Genomic DNA, 7,587 nt, shown 5'->3' with positions numbered 1-7,587 from the left:
TCCTTTTATAGAATGGATTTGACGACAGTCAACTTTTTTTCTAGTAAAGTCCTTGGTGGTCTAGTGGCTAGGATCCAGCACTTTCACTGCTGTGGCCCGGGTTCGATTCCAGGTCAGGGAAACTGTTACACGCAGATAGAAAATTCCTCTTGAGGAATTGGAATGAACATTGAAAGAGGTTCCTTTTTCTAGAATGGGTTTTCCGACAGTCAACTTTTTTTCTAGTAACGTCCTTGGTGGTCTAGTGGCTAAGATCCAGCACTTTCACTGCTGTGGCCCGGGTTCGATTCCAGGTCAGGGAAACTGTTACACGCAGATAGAAAATTCCTCTTGAGGAATTGGAAAGAAAATTGAAAGATGTTCCTTTTTCTAGAATGGGTTTTCCGACAGTCAACTTTTTTCCTGTTCATTCCCTGATGGACTAGTGGCTAGGATCCAGCACTCTCACTGCTGTGGCCCGGGTTCGATTCCCGGTCAGGTCTATTATAATAGACGGAAAGACAGAAAATTCTTATTGGAGAAAGCATTGAAAGAGGTTCCTTTTTCTAGAATGGGTTTTCCGACAGTCAACTTTTTTTCTAGTAAAGTCCTTGGTGGTCTAGTGGCTAGGATCCAGCACTTTCACTGCTGTGGCCCGGGTTCGATTCCAGGTCAGGTCTATTATTATAGACGGAAAGACAGAAAATTCTTATTGGAGAAAGCATTGAAAGAGGTTCCTTTTATAGAATGGATTTGACGACAGTCAACTTTTTTTCTAGTAAAGTCCTTGGTGGTCTAGTGGCTAAGATCCAGCACTTTCACTGCTGTGGCCCGGGTTCGATTCCAGGTCAGGGAAACTGTTACACGCAGATAGAAAATTCCTCTTGAGGAATTGGAAAGAAAATTGAAAGATGTTCCTTTTTCTAGAATGGGTTTTCCGACAGTCAACTTTTTTCCTGTTCATTCCCTGATGGACTAGTGGCTAGGATCCAGCACTCTCACTGCTGTGGCCCGGGTTCGATTCCCGGTCAGGTCTATTATAATAGACGGAAAGACAGAAAATTCTTATTGGAGAAAGCATTGAAAGAGGTTCCTTTTTCTAGAATGGGTTTTCCGACAGTCAACTTTTTTTCTAGTAAAGTCCTTGGTGGTCTAGTGGCTAGGATCCAGCACTTTCACTGCTGTGGCCTGGGTTCGATTCCAGGTCAGGTCTATTATTATAGACGGAAAGACAGAAAATTCTTATTGGAGAAAGCATTGAAAGAGGTTCCTTTTATAGAATGGATTTGACGACAGTCAACTTTTTTTCTAGTAAAGTCCTTGGTGGTCTAGTGGCTAGGATTCAGCACTTTCACTGCTGTGGCCTGGGTTCGATTCCAGGTCAGGGAAACTGTTACACGCAGATAGAAAATTCCTCTTGAGGAATTGGAATGAACATTGAAAGAGGTTCCTTTTTCTAGAATGGGTTTTCCGACAGTCAACTTTTTTCCTGTACAGTCCCTGATGGTCTAGTGGCTAGGATCCAGCACTCTCACTGCTGTGGCCCGGGTTCGATTCCCGGTCAGGTCTATTATAATAGACGGAAAGACAGAAATTTTTTATCGGAGAAAGCATTGAAAGAGGTTCCTTTTATAGAATGGATTTGACGACAGTCAACTTTTTTCTAGTAAAGTCCTTGGTGGTCTAGTGGCTAGGATCCAGCACTCTCACTGCTGTGGCCCGGGTTTAATTCCCGGTCAGGGAAACTATGACAGACAGACAGACAGACAGACAGACAGACAGACAGACAGACAGACAGACAGACAGACAGACAGACAGACAGACAGACAGACAGACAGACAGACAGACAGACAGACAGACAGACAGACAGACAGACAGACAGACAGACAGACAGACAGACAGACAGACAGACAGACAGACAGACAGACAGACAGACAGACAGACAGACAGACAGACAGACAGACAGACAGACAGACAGACAGACAGACAGACAGACAGACAGACAGACAGACAGACAGACAGACAGACAGACAGACAGACAGACAGACAGACAGACAGACAGACAGACAGACAGACAGACAGACAGACAGACAGACAGACAGACAGACAGACAGACAGACAGACAGACAGACAGACAGACAGACAGACAGACAGACAGACAGACAGACAGACAGACAGACAGACAGACAGACAGACAGACAGACAGACAGACAGACAGACAGACAGACAGACAGACAGACAGACAGACAGACAGACAGACAGACAGACAGACAGACAGACAGACAGACAGACAGACAGACAGACAGACAGACAGACAGACAGACAGACAGACAGACAGACAGACAGACAGACAGACAGACAGACAGACAGACAGACAGACAGACAGACAGACAGACAGACAGACAGACAGACAGACAGACAGACAGACAGACAGACAGACAGACAGACAGACAGACAGACAGACAGACAGACAGACAGACAGACAGACAGACAGACAGACAGACAGACAGACAGACAGACAGACAGACAGACAGACAGACAGACAGACAGACAGACAGACAGACAGACAGACAGACAGACAGACAGACAGACAGACAGACAGACAGACAGACAGACAGACAGACAGACAGACAGACAGACAGACAGACAGACAGACAGACAGACAGACAGACAGACAGACAGACAGACAGACAGACAGACAGACAGACAGACAGACAGACAGACAGACAGACAGACAGACAGACAGACAGACAGACAGACAGACAGACAGACAGACAGACAGACAGACAGACAGACAGACAGACAGACAGACAGACAGACAGACAGACAGACAGACAGACAGACAGACAGACAGACAGACAGACAGACAGACAGACAGACAGACAGACAGACAGACAGACAGACAGACAGACAGACAGACAGACAGACAGACAGACAGACAGACAGACAGACAGACAGACAGACAGACAGACAGACAGACAGACAGACAGACAGACAGACAGACAGACAGACAGACAGACAGACAGACAGACAGACAGACAGACAGACAGACAGACAGACAGACAGACAGACAGACAGACAGACAGACAGACAGACAGACAGACAGACAGACAGACAGACAGACAGACAGACAGACAGACAGACAGACAGACAGACAGACAGACAGACAGACAGACAGACAGACAGACAGACAGACAGACAGACAGACAGACAGACAGACAGACAGACAGACAGACAGACAGACAGACAGACAGACAGACAGACAGACAGACAGACAGACAGACAGACAGACAGACAGACAGACAGACAGACAGACAGACAGACAGACAGACAGACAGACAGACAGACAGACAGACAGACAGACAGACAGACAGACAGACAGACAGACAGACAGACAGACAGACAGACAGACAGACAATTCTTATTGGAGAAAGCATTGAAAGAGGTTCTTTTTATAGAATGGATTTGACGACAGTCAACTTTTTTTCTAGTAAAGTCCTTGGTGGTCTAGTGGCTAAGATCCAGCACTTTCACTGCTGTGGCCCGGGTTCGATTCCAGGTCAGGGAAACTGTTACACGCAGATAGAAAATTCCTCTTGAGGAATTGGAAAGAAAATTGAAAGATGTTCCTTTTTCTAGAATGGGTTTTCCGACAGTCAACTTTTTTCCTGTTCATTCCCTGATGGACTAGTGGCTAGGATCCAGCACTCTCACTGCTGTGGCCCGGGTTCGATTCCCGGTCAGGTCTATTATAATAGACGGAAAGACAGAAAATTCTTATTGGAGAAAGCATTGAAAGAGGTTCCTTTTTCTAGAATGGGTTTTCCGACAGTCAACTTTTTTTCTAGTAAAGTCCTTGGTGGTCTAGTGGCTAGGATTCAGCACTTTCACTGCTGTGGCCTGGGTTCGATTCCAGGTCAGGTCTATTATTATAGACGGAAAGACAGAAAATTCTTATTGGAGAAAGCATTGAAAGAGGTTCCTTTTATAGAATGGATTTGACGACAGTCAACTTTTTTTCTAGTAAAGTCCTTGGTGGTCTAGTGGCTAAGATCCAGCACTTTCACTGCTGTGGCCCGGGTTCGATTCCAGGTCAGGGAAACTGTTACACGCAGATAGAAAATTCCTCTTGAGGAATTGGAAAGAAAATTGAAAGATGTTCCTTTTTCTAGAATGGGTTTTCCGACAGTCAACTTTTTTCCTGTTCATTCCCTGATGGACTAGTGGCTAGGATCCAGCACTCTCACTGCTGTGGCCCGGGTTCGATTCCCGGTCAGGTCTATTATAATAGACGGAAAGACAGAAAATTCTTATTGGAGAAAGCATTGAAAGAGGTTCCTTTTTCTAGAATGGGTTTTCCGACAGTCAACTTTTTTTCTAGTAAAGTCCTTGGTGGTCTAGTGGCTAGGATCCAGCACTTTCACTGCTGTGGCCTGGGTTCGATTCCAGGTCAGGTCTATTATTATAGACGGAAAGACAGAAAATTCTTATTGGAGAAAGCATTGAAAGAGGTTCCTTTTATAGAATGGATTTGACGACAGTCAACTTTTTTTCTAGTAAAGTCCTTGGTGGTCTAGTGGCTAGGATTCAGCACTTTCACTGCTGTGGCCTGGGTTCGATTCCAGGTCAGGGAAACTGTTACACGCAGATAGAAAATTCCTCTTGAGGAATTGGAATGAACATTGAAAGAGGTTCCTTTTTCTAGAATGGGTTTTCCGACAGTCAACTTTTTTCCTGTACAGTCCCTGATGGTCTAGTGGCTAGGATCCAGCACTCTCACTGCTGTGGCCCGGGTTCGATTCCCGGTCAGGTCTATTATAATAGACGGAAAGACAGAAATTTTTTATCGGAGAAAGCATTGAAAGAGGTTCCTTTTATAGAATGGATTTGACGACAGTCAACTTTTTTCTAGTAAAGTCCTTGGTGGTCTAGTGGCTAGGATCCAGCACTCTCACTGCTGTGGCCCGGGTTTGATTCCCGGTCAGGGAAACTATGACAGACAGACAGACAGACAGACAGACAGACAGACAGACAGACAGACAGACAGACAGACAGACAGACAGACAGACAGACAGACAGACAGACAGACAGACAGACAGACAGACAGACAGACAGACAGACAGACAGACAGACAGACAGACAGACAGACAGACAGACAGACAGACAGACAGACAGACAGACAGACAGACAGACAGACAGACAGACAGACAGACAGACAGACAGACAGACAGACAGACAGACAGACAGACAGACAGACAGACAGACAGACAGACAGACAGACAGACAGACAGACAGACAGACAGACAGACAGACAGACAGACAGACAGACAGACAGACAGACAGACAGAGACAGACAGACAGACAGACAGACAGAGACAGACAGACAGACAGAGACAGACAGAGACAGACAGAGACAGACAGAGACAGACAGAGACAGACAGAGACAGACAGAGACAGACAGAGACAGACAGAGACAGACAGAGACAGACAGAGACAGACAGAGACAGACAGACAGACAGAGACAGACAGAGACAGACAGAGACAGACAGAGACAGACAGAGACAGACAGAGACAGACAGACAGACAGACAGAGACAGACAGAGACAGACAGAGACAGACAGAGACAGACAGAGACAGACAGAGACAGACAGAGACAGACAGAGACAGACAGAGACAGACAGAGACAGACAGAGACAGACAGAGACAGACAGAGACAGACAGAGACAGACAGAGACAGACAGAGACAGACAGAGACAGACAGAGACAGACAGAGACAGACAGAGACAGACAGAGACAGACAGAGACAGACAGAGACAGACAGAGACAGACAGAGACAGACAGACAGACAGACAGACAGACAGACAGACAGACAGACAGACAGACAGACAGACAGACAATTCTTTTTGGAGAAAGCATTGAAAGAGGTTCTTTTTATAGAATGGATTTGACGACAGTCAACTTTTTTTCTAGTAAAGTCCTTGGTGGTCTAGTGGCTAGGATCCAGCACTTTCACTGCTGTGGCCCGGGTTCGATTCCAGGTCAGGGAAACTGTTACACGCAGATAGAAAATTCCTCTTGAGGAATTGGAAAGAAAATTGAAAGATGTTCCTTTTTCTAGAATGGGTTTTCCGACAGTCAACTTTTTTCCTGTTCATTCCCTGATGGACTAGTGGCTAGGATCCAGCACTCTCACTGCTGTGGCCCGGGTTCGATTCCCGGTCAGGTCTATTATAATAGACGGAAAGACAGAAAATTCTTATTGGAGAAAGCATTGAAAGAGGTTCCTTTTTCTAGAATGGGTTTTCCGACAGTCAACTTTTTTTCTAGTAAAGTCCTTGGTGGTCTAGTGGCTAGGATCCAGCACTTTCACTGCTGTGGCCTGGGTTCGATTCCAGGTCAGGTCTATTATTATAGACGGAAAGACAGAAAATTCTTATTGGAGAAAGCATTGAAAGAGGTTCCTTTTATAGAATGGATTTGACGACAGTCAACTTTTTTTCTAGTAAAGTCCTTGGTGGTCTAGTGGCTAGGATCCAGCACTTTCACTGCTGTGGCCTGGGTTCGATTCCAGGTCAGGTCTATTATTATAGACGGAAAGACAGAAAATTCTTATTGGAGAAAGCATTGAAAGAGGTTCCTTTTATAGAATGGATTTGACGACAGTCAACTTTTTTTCTAGTAAAGTCCTTGGTGGTCTAGTGGCTAGGATCCAGCACTTTCACTGCTGTGGCCCGGGTTCGATTCCAGGTCAGGGAAACTGTTACACGCAGATAGAAAATTCCTCTTGAGGAATTGGAATGAACATTGAAAGAGGTTCCTTTTTCTAGAATGGGTTTTCCGACAGTCAACTTTTTTTCTAGTAAAGTCCTTGGTGGTCTAGTGGCTAGGATCCAGCACTTTCACTGCTGTGGCCTGGGTTCGATTCCAGGTCAGGTCTATTATAATAGACGGAAAGACAGAAATTTTTTTATCGGAGAAAGCATTGAAAGAGGTTCCTTTTATAGAATGGATTTGACGACAGTCAACTTTTTTCTAGTAAAGTCCTTGGTGGTCTAGTGGCTAGGATCCAGCACTCTCACTGCTGTGGCCCGGGTTCGATTCCCGGTCAGGGAAACTATGACAGACAGACAGACAGACAGACAGACAGACAGACAGACAGACAGACAGACAGACAGACAGACAGACAGACAGACAGACAGACAGACAGACAGACAGACAGACAGACAGACAGACAGACAGACAGACAGACAGACAGACAGACAGACAGACAGACAGACAGACAGACAGACAGACAGACAGACAGACAGACAGACAGACAGACAGACAGACAGACAGACAGACAGACAGACAGACAGACAGACAGACAGACAGACAGACAGACAGACAGACAGACAGACAGACAGACAGACAGACAGACAGACAGACAGACAGACAGACAGACAGACAGACAGACAGACAGACAGACAGACAGACAGACAGACAGACAGACAGACAGACAGACAGACAGACAGACAGACAGACAGACAGACAGACAGACAGACAGACAGACAGACAGACAGACAGACAGACAGACAGACAGACAGACAGACAGACAGACAGACAGACAGA

The 7,587-nt window shown here is 45.8% G+C and overlaps 1 non-coding gene across 1 annotated transcript; it reads left to right on the top strand.

The window, feature by feature from the left end:
* The first annotated feature begins 7,020 nt into the window (after nt 1-7,020).
* Nucleotides 7,021-7,092, top strand: trnae-cuc (transfer RNA glutamic acid (anticodon CUC)). The gene has a single exon. It is a non-coding gene; the product is annotated as a tRNA-Glu (tRNA).
* Nucleotides 7,093-7,587: the final 495 nt, after the last annotated feature.

Source organism: Urocampus carinirostris, chromosome 1 (genome assembly GCF_059441175.1).
Source record: "Urocampus carinirostris isolate Australia breed hairy pipefish chromosome 1, RoL_Ucar_1.0, whole genome shotgun sequence".
Lineage (NCBI taxonomy): Eukaryota > Metazoa > Chordata > Actinopteri > Syngnathiformes > Syngnathidae > Urocampus > Urocampus carinirostris.
The sequence above is the reverse complement of the archived record's forward strand: the minus strand, read 5'-3'. Positions and strand labels throughout refer to the sequence as shown.